A 14,998-nucleotide genomic window follows, 5' to 3' on the forward strand; every position below is an offset into this window, starting at 1 on the left:
GGTATATCATTTTGTGCACTTACTACTTCAATGCTGATTTTTGAACTGCTGCTTTTAAAGAAAATCTTGCAGTCTTTCACATACTCTGCATTCTATAGTGATGATTTTTATTAACAAGTATGTATAGTATCATTTGAGCTGAGGTACAGTTACAGAAACATTCTTGCATAAAATAGTTTGTGACATTGCTAAAGGAACAGTGTGCTAGTAGTCTAAGAAGGAACAAAGTATCCCTGGCATATGTAACAGTGAAACTTAAACATTTTGGTCTATTTCTGTGAAAAGCTGCTATTAAAAATGAAACCAATCCCAAAGTTATCAGCTTGCTGTAATTGTCATCAGTACTTCAACTCAGTGTCAATTATAATTTTTTCATAGAGAAGTTCTTCCCAGGCTGAGACTGAAATTGGTCCAATGGGATCAGTGCTCTATGCTGGTTAACAAGTTCAGAACAAATGAGCATGAAGCTGATGTCATTTAATTGTATTTAATTTATACAAAATGTTGTCCCTGTCATGAGAAGCAATGTTCCTGTAGCTGTTTTTCACTGCACAGTGAAATATTCATTGTTGCCCAGTGTTACTTTTGTGTTTGCAGGATATGCAGCAGTACGTGCCATGTAGGTGTCCTGTAGTTTTTATTTGTGAAAGATGGCCTCCTTGGCATGACTTTTTTGCCTCAGTCTTGTGTGCGCTCACCGTACTGGAGTCTGTGTTCCCTTTGTTCAGCATATTTAACTTCCAGTATATGTAAGATAAGTGTATAAACACCCCTTGTGTACCAGAATCATTGGAGCTCCCAGGAGCTTAACTGTTTCATGCTCTCCAGTGTTTTGCACACCTGCTGTGTAGACTGAGCTGTTGAAATTTGCTGATTTAGTCCCAAGGAGTTTATTTCCTTGGCAACCACAGATGGAGTTTGCCATGCTCTTGTGCCTTGTCTGTTTGAATAGCTGCTAGCCCTCAATAAGCATTTATCTTGGAAGGTATCTGCAGTTTTATGTCTGCAATACCCACTGACAGGAGTCCTTTTTTGCGACTACATTCTGTTATTTTTAGTTACCTTCATTTCTCCCTCCCGCTAACTACTCATTTTTAAGTGGAAACCGAAATAGTTAACTGTTAGCCACACCCTTATACATTGTTAGAGGGTGGTGGTCAGCGTTGCCAAAACACTGCAGTTCAGCCCTCCCACGAATCAACTTGTGCTGTTAGTTTCTGTTCATTTTTTCTCTATATTTGCTTTTGCTGCATAGAGCATTAAGTTTTTTTCATAAAGGTAGGTAACTTTTTTTGTTATGCATTCTGTTGGCTTGAACGTTCCACCTGATATTCCCAAACCTTCCTCAGTCTCTTTGTTCACTTAATTTTACTGGTCATGGGCTAGTTTCCTAATGCATCTGAGTTGTCTGAATATGAGAAATGTTCAAGTACTAGGTAGGTTCAAGAAGAAATGGGGTACCCATCTATCAAGTAAAATTAACAGATTGTAGTCGCAACTCGGAATGCCTGGTGTAGTTTTACATTAAGTAAAACATGTAGCTTGACTACTAAAAGGAAATGAAAGAAAACATGGGGAGGATTACTCAGTATAGAAGCCCTTTTGAAAGAAACAAACTAGGAATGAACAGGGTGACACTAGTGGGGAAATGCAGTTTTTTAATCTGGGCCTGCCGTTGCATAGAAGCATGATGAGAGGAAGATGGGAAAGCTGAAGCTCTCAGAGCTGGAAACAGACTATGATGGGCTATTGCTAAGAACTGTAGAATAATCAAAGTAGAAGATGCCCTGTGCTGTGAAAGAGGTTAATATGCATGCTGTTGTCCTTCAAAAGTATTGTTTGCTCCGTGTGTGCCTTGTGATAGATGGGTACCCCATTTCTTCTTGAACCTACCTAGTACTTGAATTAGATTCCTGTTTCCTCATGACCCTGAAAATTCCCTACAACTTATTACTCTCTGAGAACATATGTTTCCAGCTACTTATTTTCTCTGTTACAACTCCAACATTTGCCGTCTACTTTGAAGACTGCTTGGGGTATAAAGATATCTGTGCACATGCTTCTTGGCAAAAATCCTAAATCATCTACATTTTGTTGCATATTTGGGAGCCATACATATGTCCCCCCATTTTTTTTCTTTGTGACTTGCTTATCTAATCTCTCTTCCCAACACATTTTTATAGCCCTAATCTGGATTTGTTTTTCTAGATGACATTATTTGAAACTTGTCTTGTGTAGCGGTGAGAAATACTGACATAGATTTGTAGGTAAGTGCTAGGCTAGCTGCCCTTGCGGGCCATTTTAAGCCTAGCCATTTTCCCTATAAGTTGAGAATCAGACCCTAACACCTTAAGCATCATGTAACTTAGAGCCTACAATGACTCAAATTTGGAAGGCTGTTGTTTACTGGCCATGGCTGAAGACCAACTGTCAACAGATCTTTGACAGCAGCTGAGATGCTGTCTGTCAAAACGTTTGAAAATGACCAGGTAGCTTAAAACTCGCAAACAGTACCCTTAAAATACAAAGTTAAAACTACTCGTAAGCATTTTCGTCATAAGAGACATCATCAGAACCAGTGAATAACTTGCAAAAATCAAGCAACAAATAAAAAACATTGTAAAACAGCACCCCAGTTAGTTAACCCCATCCAATAAAAAAGAATGTAGTGGGAGCCAGTAATAATTGGAGCCAATAATATATCTTAAAAAGTGAACCAATCATGTATCATAAAAACGTCAAGCCTACCAGTGCAGTTAAAAGAAAAATATAGTCAAAACACAGTGTGTACAAAAAACATTGTTATTGGAATAAAATGGAATTACAATCTCATGGCTCTGCTTTAGTTCACTGACAATAGAAACAGAATCATTAATACTGGGCTGGTTTGTGGCATCTCTTCGCAGTTGCCACATCATTTCTTGATGTAATAAATAATTTTTCCAGATACCAGTTAGTGCATTCCCTCCAGCTTGTTCCAACACACAAAAATTTAAACCTTACAGGATTGTTGCTTATTAATGCGTGTCTCGCCATTGCATTTTTACTTATTTTTAAGAATACTATAGGTGTGCTGATAAATTCTCTTGTTTAGAGCATTATGCGTATTACTGATTTGTCAAATGCAGGACTTGAAGCGCACCATGACATATAAACAACTGTCGGTGAACTACAGTTAAATTGGTTGTATACTACTCATTTATTTATCAAAACAAGTAAGTACCTTCTAAATTTGAGTCATTGTAGAAAAACTGATGGCAACAGCTGCATGCAGTTGTCCATGGAAAACCAAAACTTAGTTGCTTCATGGGTTTTCCGAAATTCTTTGTATTAAAACGGTTCTTAAATGTGATGGTCGGTGGTTGATTAAACCATCTCTTTAATAATTCATTGCATTGCAGAATCCACCAGTTTCTATTCAGTGTGCTCCTGATTACTTTGAATCTAGTGTGTATAATGCATAACCTTGTTGTTTTTCTAATTGAAGTTGGAACTAAAATTAGGAGCAACATTGTGCTCAGCAGATCATAGGAGATTATTAGGCTAATGGCTCTGGGGCCCTTACAAGCCTAGCCAACAATTTATCCCCAAAAAAGGAACCTCAATCGGCACCTGTTGCCCCTGTCAGTGAGGGACACCGGTGGCACCTCGGGACAAATTTGTGGTTTCCCATCACTCATCAAGGTTGCGCTTGAAGAGAGTCAGTGATGTACTTTGTTTGACGTGTATGGGGAGTCTGTTCCAGAGACGGTGCAGCCTCTGGGAGACAAACCTGTCTCTTCAGCAGATTTTGTTAGTCATATATTAGATTTAAGCCTTTCGATCGGGTAATGCTCAAGGAGTTAGACTTACGGATATGGAGCATCTCTAGTAGAGCAGGGTGTGAGATTGCCTTGTAGGTGAGAGACAGATCACCTCTGAGCAATCTGCATGATACCGAGTTGAGTGATAGTGCTTTGAGCTTGTCCACGTAGAACAGGTGTTGGAGGTCATGGATTCTCTTTGTGAAGTATTTCTGCAGCCTTTCCAGTTGGTGCAGGTGTTTGGAAAGGTACATACCAAACGGGGCATTGTACTCAATTATTGGCCCAATGAGGGAGGAGTACAGAGAGGTAATAACCTCCTTTTTTCTGGATGCAATCCATTTACTTATGAGATGAACCAAGTAAAAGGCTTTTCTGACTACTGCTGTTACATGATAGTCAAATGTGAGATTGTTGTCAACCTGTGTACCCAGGTCTCTCATCACAGGTTATGTGCTTGGGGTGTTGCCATTGATGTGGTAATCAATAGGGGCCATGTTTTTGCTGAATGGTATGATCCATTTTTTTGTATTTAACTTATGGTAATGACTTTGGCACCAACCATTTGTTGCTGTGAGACCCTCTTGTAGCATGTTAACATAATTTGGGGAGCCAATGACCGCACCCAACTTACAGTCCACAAACTTGGTCAGCCATAGGCCTTTTGTCTTTGCCTGGACCTATGAGAAGTAGTTGCCAAGCAATAGGGGTCCCCTGGACAGATCCATGGGGAACACTACTAGTGAAAGGGCTGCTGTCGGAGGTGGTGGCACCTAATTTGACCTTGTGGGTCCTATTGGTGAGATAGTTGGCCACCCACCTGAAGAGAGAGATTTGCGCCAAGTTGTGTTAGCTTTTCGATGATGCCCGAGTGGGGGATTTTGTCAAAGGCTTTGGCAAAGTCAAGGTAAGCTGTATATAATGACTTTCCCTCATCCAGTGCCTTGGTGACAGTCTCAAAAATGTTGACCAGGTTCAACAGGCAGGATCTGCCTTTGACTAATCCGAAATGGGTGGGGTCAGGCGCTTGGAGATTGCCTATGTCCTTGTTTATGAGGTCCATAATAATATTCTCCATGGCATTGCAGCTCAGACTTGTCAAGTGAATGGGGCAGTAGTTTCCCAGATCAGTAGTGGCACCACCTTTGTGCAAAGGGATGACAGTGACAGTTCTCCACTCTGCTGGAATGAAGCCTATACTTAGAGGTTTGGCTGAATTAGGGTGCTCAGTGGCGAGGCTAGTTCTTGCTGGAGATATTGCAGAATACAGCCTGGGATACTGTCCTGTCCCATGGAAGCTGTGTTCTTTGCTTTGAATAGGGCCTTTAACACTTGATCTCTGGAGATGTGAGGCAAGTATTGGGATGTCGAATGGGCTTTTGGGGGGACAGGTGGAGGTGGGTGAAGTTTGAGCTGAACCTAAGTCAACAGGATCAGTGTAAGTGGTACTGTTAAGAATTAATTCGGAACAAACCTGGACTTTGCCATGGAGGTTTCTGATATAACTGAAAAAGGCTTTGTAGTTAGCCTTTATTTTGGAGGCTAATTTCGATTCATAATTGGATACCTAGTGAAAACCCCCAAAGCTAATTTCTTGTTGATGCTAAGGATGGAGTTTTTCCAATAGGGAATTTTTGCCTTTTTACTCTTGGACAGCAATTTCTTCCTTCTTTTGTAAAGCCTGTTGATGGAGGATGTCCACCAGATAGGTTTGTGTTTCCTTGAGGAGCAGGTTTTAGTTCTGTTGAGTATGGCTGAGTCCATGCAGTTGTATAGGTGCTTGTATACTGCACTGGCATACTGTTGAATATTTGTCTGCATCCTCTGAGGGGGGCAGTGATGTGAAGCTGCTGATACCCTCCCTTAGAAGGTTGTAGTTAGTTTTTGCAAGTTTTTTTAGCCTGGTTATGGCTGCAGGGGGGGGAGGGGGATGGACGGGATAGACACTTCAAATGGTCGCCAGTGTTGGTGCGAACTAAGTCTAAAATGTTATCTCCCCTTGTGGCGGATGAGACAACTGGTCTAGTGCGTTAGAATTGATGAAGTCAAGGAACCCTTCTAAAGCCTTCGATATGGTTAACCATCAGTTACTTATAAATATACTTAAATCACTTTCATTGGACACACAGAGACAGTGCAGTGGTTCAAGTCCTATCTACAAAATAGACAACAAGCAGTCCTCTGGGACAATAGCTTATCCACTCACTTCCCTATTACCCTTGGTGTCCCTCAAGGCTCTATTTTGGGACCTCTCCTTTTCTCCATCTTCATTAACGATCTAAATGCTAACCTTCCTCAAGCCACCTGCATACAATATGCAGATGATTCCACATTAATCTGTACTGCTGCCTCTTCTGCTGAACTCCAGTCCATCACCCAAAAAGTATTTAACTTAGTAGAAAACTGGTTCCTTCAATGCTGTCTCCTCCTAAACCCAAATAAAACTAAATTACTACTGTTCACTCCAACACAGAAGTTCTCCCCTATCAATATCACAGTTACATCCAGTAATGGCACTCTCATAGCACCTGATCCGACCACTAAACTTTTAGGTGTAACAATTGACCACAACCTTAAACTTTGATTCACACAGTAACTTAACCATTGAATCAGTTAATAGAAAACTAGGTTCCCTTTACAGGATGAAACCTTTCCTTACTCCTTTAGCTAGAACTACCATCCCCCACACCCATCTTATCTCTATCCTCCTATATGCCTCCCCCATTTGTACTAATCTATCCAAAAGTAACCTCAATAAACTTGGCCACCTCCTATTGTAACATTGCCAGATTTGCCACTGGCTCCCCATTTAGAAACCACCATTATCAAAATCTTAAAACAGCTAGGATGGTTGGAACTGTAAAATCAGCTTCTACTTCAGCAACTTACTATCACCCAAAAGATTTTGCATCATCCCAGCAATACTCCAGTACTCTGCAGCCTTATCACCCCATACAAAAATCTCACAACCTTACGCTCGGCTAATAAATTACTAGTAGCCACCCATAAAGCCAACAGTAAATCAGGTGACTGTCTTTTCTCTAACTCTGTGGAAACATTTGGAACAGGCTTCCCAGTGAACTATCATCTCTTTCTTCAACAACACTTTTCAAGAAGCTACTAAAAACATTCCTTAAAACTCAATGGCTATGCCCATGTACTAACCCTGACTAATAACCTCCTTCTTTCCATGTCCTTATCGCTATCTTTTTTGGGCCTCTGGACATACCTGTCTCCTGACCTCAGTTAGTTGGGCCACTAGCTTACTAATTGTTGTTTCTAGCCTAGTCTTCCTGGGAAACTATTCCTGGAGTACAATCCCACAAAATAACTCCTCTACAATGTATATATTCGCTACTTTCTCACTTGGACTGTAGAATTGGAAAGCTACCTACCATGTATATATTTGCTACTTTTTCACTTGGACTGTAGAATGTGAAAGCTACTTAAAATCATGTGTTCTGAGTTAACTCTCAGAATATGATATTACTTGCTAGCCTTCTCTGTGACAAGTATTAAGCTTTCTACTGTGTGAAATGTTTTATTTAGTACCTCTTTAATTACTTTTTATTCTCTTTTAATAATGCCAGCACATCTTGTATTCAGATACTCATGTAAATTATTTTTGTTAGTATATTGTTATGGTGTACCTTCTTGTAATTCATTATTATTGTCATTGTTATTACTTTGCAATCTATTAGCTTAATGGAGCGAATCTCCAGGGCCTCTTCTGAAAATGGACATGTATCCAGTTGGACTAGCCCGGTCAACAAATGTAAAATAAAATAAATAAAGGAATCGTTGCATGAGTGTATTAGAGCAAGAATAGTTCATCCAGTCTGTGGTGGAGTAAGTCACCAAGGATCAGGGTGTTTGGGTATCTTGGTGGAGTCAAGTTGGTACAGGTAGGAGGAGTGGGTGTCCTGACTCATGGAGGGGGGTCTATAGATGGGTGTCTTGGCAGTTGTCAGTTGCACCTGGAGAAGTTCTAATGCATCATGCTGGCAAACCAGCCTGGAGGTGTGCTTGTCTTTAAAAATAGAAACTCCACCACCCTTAGTCTTCCCAACCTCATTTTGGGGTCAGAATGTGTGGAATGAGATATAGCCTGGTAAGGGAGGGGTGATCGCCGCAGCCTTGCACTAAGTTTCCGTGACTGTACAGATATCGGCATCTTCAGTGAGGAGAGCCTCCAGTGAGTGCATTTTCAGGTTAAGGCTCCTGTCATTAAGCAGCATGACCTTTAATTTGCTTTTTGACAGATCTTTTATGTTGGAAGATTTGTCTTTGGGACATTGGGGGAGGCAAGAGCCTTGGTCAGAATCCTGAACAGTGACAAGTGGAGGCCATCTTTGGCAAAGCTTCAAGGCCTGTCAACCTTGTTATCCCAGGCAGACAGATAATGAATCCCCTTGGAATGACACCAGAAACTAAGCCAATTGTTGAATCGGTTATTTTTTGTTGGTATTGTAATATCATTCTTGGTGAAGGTAGGATGCTGCTTACGGCTAAGGTCTTACTTGCCTGGGACACATACTCTGACAGCTTAATCATGTCTCTCTTCATATAGTCCAGAGAGGTACGTCTCAAGTCATTCACACCAATATGGACAATGACAGAGTCATACTTGTACCTGTTGTGGAGAGACTTTTTAAGTGTGTATGTGATGTGGCAGATTCTGGCACCTGACAGACAACTGACCATGATCTTCTCCTTGCTGCGCCTGTTGAGCGGGGCATTGGTATGTCTCACAATTAAGTTGCCAATGACTAGTACGTTTTGTTTATTGTTGTGCCTTGTGTGCTGAGTGAGTTTATTGTGCCTTATGGGCTGTTTTTGAGAGACTAAGGTGTGTTGTCTGCTGTCTGTGATGTATTTGGTGAGTTTATCTGTATACTGTGCATCTGTATAATGTGCACTTTTGTAGAATGATTGCTTTTTGATACTATACCTTTGGGTCTCCATGATTTTTTGAAAGTAAAACATCCAGTCATCACCAAAATGTTTGGGATACCTAAGATTCATTCCAACATTACTGACCCCCATCATGTTTGTTTTAATACAAAAAGAATTTAAAAAACCCAAGAAGCAAGTAAGTTTAACTACTACTAAATGCGGCTGTTGTTGTCAGTGTCCCTACATTCGTACCAACTGACACAGAACACAGACACTTCTTCGCTCCTCTTCTGCTACTGAAATAATAAACAACCTCCGAGTGAAAAAAAGGCACTTTAATCCAGTAAAGTATGGAATTTAAGCTTCCTCACAGCTTTTCATCGGTACAGTAATCAACCAACTTCTTCAGAACAACGGAAACAACGTCACCAGACTTCCACCTGTTTAAATACCTTACGCTGAATAAAAATTCAGGTGCACTTTATATAAAAAAGAATATTATTCTTATTAAAAACAAATAAATTAAAATATCTGATAAACCTCTAGAAATAATCACAAATATGTCACAAATATATTGACTTAGATGTTATCATCACCTTGGAAGGGCAATACACATTAATTTAAGGTGTCAAATAGAATACGTTAAAAATTGTTGAGTAAATCAAATAAATATGTTTACTTGAAAATAAACGACTACTATTATCCTACATTTTATTATTTATAACTCAGTAGGGGTACCCATAAATTACTGCGGGACCCTTGTTGAATATATTTCATCTAACTAAACTCTTCGATTTTAATATACAAGAAATGGAAATTCTGTCATTTAACCCTGGATAATGGCATGCATCTAATCTCAATTGCCAAAATAATTCACGTTCCTCTAAAATAAGGGAATCAACTGCCCCCTACCCTCTTGATGGACATGGTCAATAACCATGAAAGAAAAAGAATGGCAAGGGTGTTCCCTAACATGTTTCGCCAAAGTGTACCTGAATTTTTATTCAGCGTAAGGTATTTAAACAGGTGTAAGTCTGGTGACGCTGTTTCCGTTGTTCTGAAGAAGTTGGTTGATTGCTGTACCGACGAAAAACTGTGAGGAAACTTAAATTCCTTACTTTACTTGATTAAAGTGCCTTTTTTTCACTCTGAGGTTGTTTATTATTTCAGTAGCAGAAGAGGAGCGAAGGAGTGTCTGTGTTCTGTGTCAGTTGTTACGGAGTTAGTGCACGTACTTGGTTTGTGGGTATTTTTCGTCTTTCGTAATGGACACAGCTCCTTTGCCTCCTTCTGGAACTATCGCAACTGAGGAACATCCTACCCTCACACAGCTATTGGAGTTGTTAACCCAGAAGGTTGACGCTTTAACGGACCGTGTTAATGTGTTCACTTTATCTCAAAATAATCCGGAAGCAAGTGTCGCTAATGCTGGGCTTAGTACGAATGCAGCTATAGACCATCAGGGATGTCTTTCACCGACAAATAGTCATCGTTTTGGACAGTTCAGATGTCTGTAATAACTATGTTGAAGGGGATACCCACCCTATGAGAGGCCCTACTGTTGGTCTTTTATTGACTGAGGTAGGGTACACAGGGTGTCAGTATGAAGAATATGGATTTTTTACGAGAGGAATGGTCGTGGTTTTGATGCAGGTACGGGGTCTAATGCAAATCCTATGTGTGATCTTGTTGATTTGTCTACATGGCTTAGTCGCCCTGTGTCTTTACGTGATAACCATGGATCTACTGATATTCATCCAGGTACATCTGATCTTATTGACTTGCCCTCTAAATTAAACAGTTTTGATCAGAGTTTAATGAAACTAAGGAAGTTAAATTTGGAAATAGCTTATTTTAACGAATGCAAACAAGTTAAAGTGGTTCCTAAAGGATTAAGGTCCTGGCAGTATCCTACGGGATTGGTTGAGGGGACCGCCTTCCATACTGACTTGATAAAGCTTGTTGATAGACATGGTTTTGAATTTTTAGACTGTATCCAACATCATTATCAACTAATAGCTGACATTTTGATTAAAGAAGTAATTAAGTTAGATACGGAAATTCGAAATTATTTGAATTTCCATCAATACTTGTTTGAATATGAAAGATCTTTCAAAAGTATCGGCCAATCTATTAACAATAAAATTAAAAAGCTTAATAGAGACATCGAAGCCTATGGGGAGGGTATGGCTTACCCTAAACCTCCTCCTTCCCAAGGTAACTATTTGTCCCTTAATACCAGAAATTTGGAGAGAACAAGTAACTCTATTTGGGAAGAGAGGTCCAACTCTAATGACTTAATTTCTGGGGATAATGTCAACTCTCTTGTGGAAGGATCAGTAAGACGGAGTGATCGGTTGGCTTAACAACATCGTGTTAACCATCCCGACCAGGAGATGGACAGGCCAAATTTTCAAAATCCAGCCTCCCAGCAATCCTCCTGCCAGGGCCGGAAGGCCAGGAACAAATCGAGGAACAGGAGGAATTAGTTGTCTTCCAGTACGGGGATGAACCAGTTACTGGAAGGACTTGTACTGTCATCACTAACTTTGATGCAGATTTCAACATCTATAACTTTTCTGACTTTCATTTTCCCAGTGATCTTGTAGAACTGTTGGCTAAGGGTCTATCTTTCATCCCTTCTAGAAGGGCGGATTTAGCAAAGACCTTATTAGAACTAAAATTATTCATCAGAAAGTTAAATTTACAGTTCTTGTTGGGGCCTAACACTGGAGAGATGAAGCCTTTTAACATCCCCAGTACGTTTAATCCACTTTTAAGTCCAGCTTTGGAAATCTTTGAGCAAATCTGTGAATTGCATATCCGTTATTTATTAGGCCAAGCTCCTTCCCCTAGATTTACATCGAATGTTAAGGAGGAAGAGAGGGAACTTTTAAATTTACTATGCCAAGCCCTGGTTAGGGTTATGAAACCCGACAAGGGAGGAGGCTTGGTAGGAATGAATCATAGTGACTATACTGTGAGAATGGAGAAAATCTTGGCCAGTGATACTTGTATAGAAATATCAAGGAGTGAGTTGAATGTGGGTCTCAGGCAAATTGCTAGTTATTACAATGATATGTTTATTAACAATACGATAGACCTACATTTACTCAATTACATAAATACCCCGGCACCCAAAATTCCTATCTTTGGTTCCCCCAAAATTCATAAAAATTTGGAGGACCCTCCTTTGCACCCTTTGGTTAGTGCTCGTGGGAGTATAACCTATGCAGCCGCCAAAGTTGTCGATTCTATCTTGAAGAAGTATGTAGCGACTGAAACACAAATTTCTAAAGATTCATGGTCCTTTTTGTCTAGAGTAAATGAAATCCCATATAGAGAAGACAGCATGTTTCTGACCATAGATGTTAGAGACTTGTATTCTTCGATTCCCCACAATGTGGCACTAGAATGGATACCAGTTTTGATGAATACCAAAGGAGCACCAACAGAGGAGATCCAGTTAGTAACAGAATTGCTGGATATTATTTTACCAAGCAATTATGTAACCTTCAATAGACGGTACCACCTACAGAAAGTAGGGGTACAGATGGGATCCCCCTGTGGTGCCAGTGTAGCCAATATAGTGATGGCATTTTGGGAGAGGGAATATGTATTTACCCATATCCTATTCAGAGAGAACATTTCTTTGTATTTCTGGATGATATTTTCATCATTATACATGGTGATAAAGCTATGGTAGAAGAACTCTTGCATCATTTTAATTCTTCGACTGAATTTCTAAAATTTACCTCCAGTATGAATGGGCACAATATTTCATATTTAGATGTCGAATTGTCAAAGGACACCAAAATTAATTCCTATATAGCAAGAATTTACCATAAAGAAACGTTCTGGAACAGCTACCTCCAGTTTGATAGTAGTCACCCTTTTTCTCAAAAAAAGTCTGTTGTAAAGGGTCAACTGGTGAGGGCAGTGAGAATGGTGACTAGGGATAGCGATTTTGTTAAGGAATGCAAATACATGGAGAACCTTTTCATAAAAAGGGGTTATCCGGCCGATTTGATTTTGGAATTGGTAAGTGAGGTCCATAATAAACAGGTAGCGGATATTTATACACCCTTATTAAATACCTCCAGAGTGAATGAGTCTAATTATATCTCCAACAATACAGATAGTCATTCACCCTTGTAGTTTAATTCTTACGTACAGTGTAGATGTAAAAAATATAATTTCAATTGTCTTTAAGAATTGGAGTAGTCTTAGAAATGACGGAACATGTAGGGATATTTTAAAATACCCCCCCAAAAATAACATTTAGGAGGGGTAAAAAGTATTTTGGAATCTAACGCTGAATTTTCATCGATGAGACCTGGTATGTATAAATGTAATATGTGCCGCTACTGTAAATATGTAACGGTGGGATCATTGTTTGTAGTTAGAGACCAAAAATACAAAATACAAGGTAAACTTAATTGTTCTAGTCCAGGAGTTGTTTACCTAGCTCGCTGTACCTGCTGTCCTGTTTTCTATGTCGGCAAGACCGACAGAAAACTCTATGAGCGTATTTATGAACACACTTACGCCATTAGAAAGGGGAAGGTAGATAATGCCTTGGCGAAACATGTTAGGGAACACCCTTGCCATTCGTTTTCTTTCATGGCTATTGACCATGTCCATCAAGAGGGTAGGGGGGGCAGTTGATTCCCTTATTTTAGAGGAAAGTGAATTATTTTGGCAATTGAGATTAGATGCATGCCATTATCCAGGGTTAAATGACAGAATTTCCATTTCTTGTATATTAAAATTGAAGAGTTTAGTTAGATGAAATATATTCAACAAGGGTCCCACAGTAATTTATGGGTACCCCTATTGAGTTATAAATAATAAAATGTAGGATAGTAGTAGTTTATTTTCAAGTAAACATATTTATTTGATTTACTCAACAAATTTTAATGTATTCTGTTTGACACCTTAAATTAATGTGTATTGCCCTTCCAAGGTGATGATAACATCTAAGTCAGTATATTTGTGACATATTTGTGATTATTTCTAGATGTTTATCAGATGTTTTAATTTATTTCTATTTTTAATAAGAATAATATTCTTTTTTATATAAAGTGTACCGGAATTTTTATTCAGCGTAAGGTATTTAAACAGGTGGAAGTCTGGTAACGTTGTTTCCATTGTTCTGAAGAAGTTGGTTGATTACTGTATCGACGAAAAGCTGTGAGGAAGCTTAAATTCCATACTTTACTGAATTAAAGTGCCTTTTTTTCCACTCGGAGGTTGTTTATTATTTCAGTAGCAGAAGAGGAGCGAAGGAGTGTCTGTGTTCTGTGTCAGTTGGTACGGAGTTAGTGCACATACTTGGTTTGTGGGTATTTTTAGTGTCCCTACATTGATTCAAATTTAGAAAGGTGCTTGGTTTGATAAATGTGCTCTATACGGCCGACTTGATTGTACTTCAGTTCTAGTTGTTTATATGACATGGTGTGCTTCGTGTTTTGCGTTCTACATCTGTAAAAAGAACAATGCTCTAAACAAGAGAATTTATCAACACATCTATAATACTCTTAAAAACAATAGTAAAAATGCATTGAAGAGACAACGCATTAACATGCAACAATTTTGTAAGGTTTAATTTTTGCGTGTTGGAACAAGTTGGAGGGAATGCACTAACTGGTGGCTGAAAAAATTATTTAATACATCGAGAAATGATGTGGCAACTGTGATTAGATGTCACAAATCACCCTGGGCTTAATGATTCCGTTTCTACTGTCCGTGAACTAAAAAGCAGACCTATGAGATTGTAATTCCGTTTTATTCTAATAACAATAGTTTTTGTACTTGCTGTATTTTGACTGTTTTTCTTTTAGTTGCATTGGTGGGCTTGAGGTTTTTATGATACATGATTGGTTCACTTTTTATGATATTGGTTCCCACTATATTCTTCTTGTATTGTACTGGGTTAACTAATTGGGGTGTGGTTTTACAATGCTTTTAATTCGTTGCTTGATTTTTGCAAGTTATTCAATGGTTCTGATGATGTCTCTAGTGATGAAAGTGCTTAACTGTAGTCTTAACTTTCTACATTAAAGGTATTGTTCGCGAGTTTTGAGCTACCTGGTCATTTCCAATTTTATTATTTGTTGTGTACATACCAGTTACGGCTGTCCACTTGTTTTTGCTTTACATTGGTTTAAGCTTTTGTTAAAACCAGGAAAAATTTGTTGAGCCACAGTGCTGTAAAATCTATTTTGCTACTTAACTGTGTTGTATGTTGACATGTCAAGAACGTGAATATTGTTTACAGAGTAGTAAATGATTTTCTC

At 39.1% G+C, this 14,998-nt stretch overlaps 1 protein-coding gene across 1 annotated transcript in view; it reads left to right on the forward strand.

The window, feature by feature from the left end:
- EAF2 (ELL associated factor 2) overlaps positions 1-14,998 on the forward strand; it is a 315,228-nt gene that overhangs the window by 40,407 nt on the left and 259,823 nt on the right. The window lies entirely within an intron of this gene.

Source organism: Protopterus annectens, chromosome 6.part0 (genome assembly GCF_019279795.1).
Source record: "Protopterus annectens isolate FY-2018-M chromosome 6.part0, PAN1.0, whole genome shotgun sequence".
Lineage (NCBI taxonomy): Eukaryota > Metazoa > Chordata > Ceratodontiformes > Protopteridae > Protopterus > Protopterus annectens.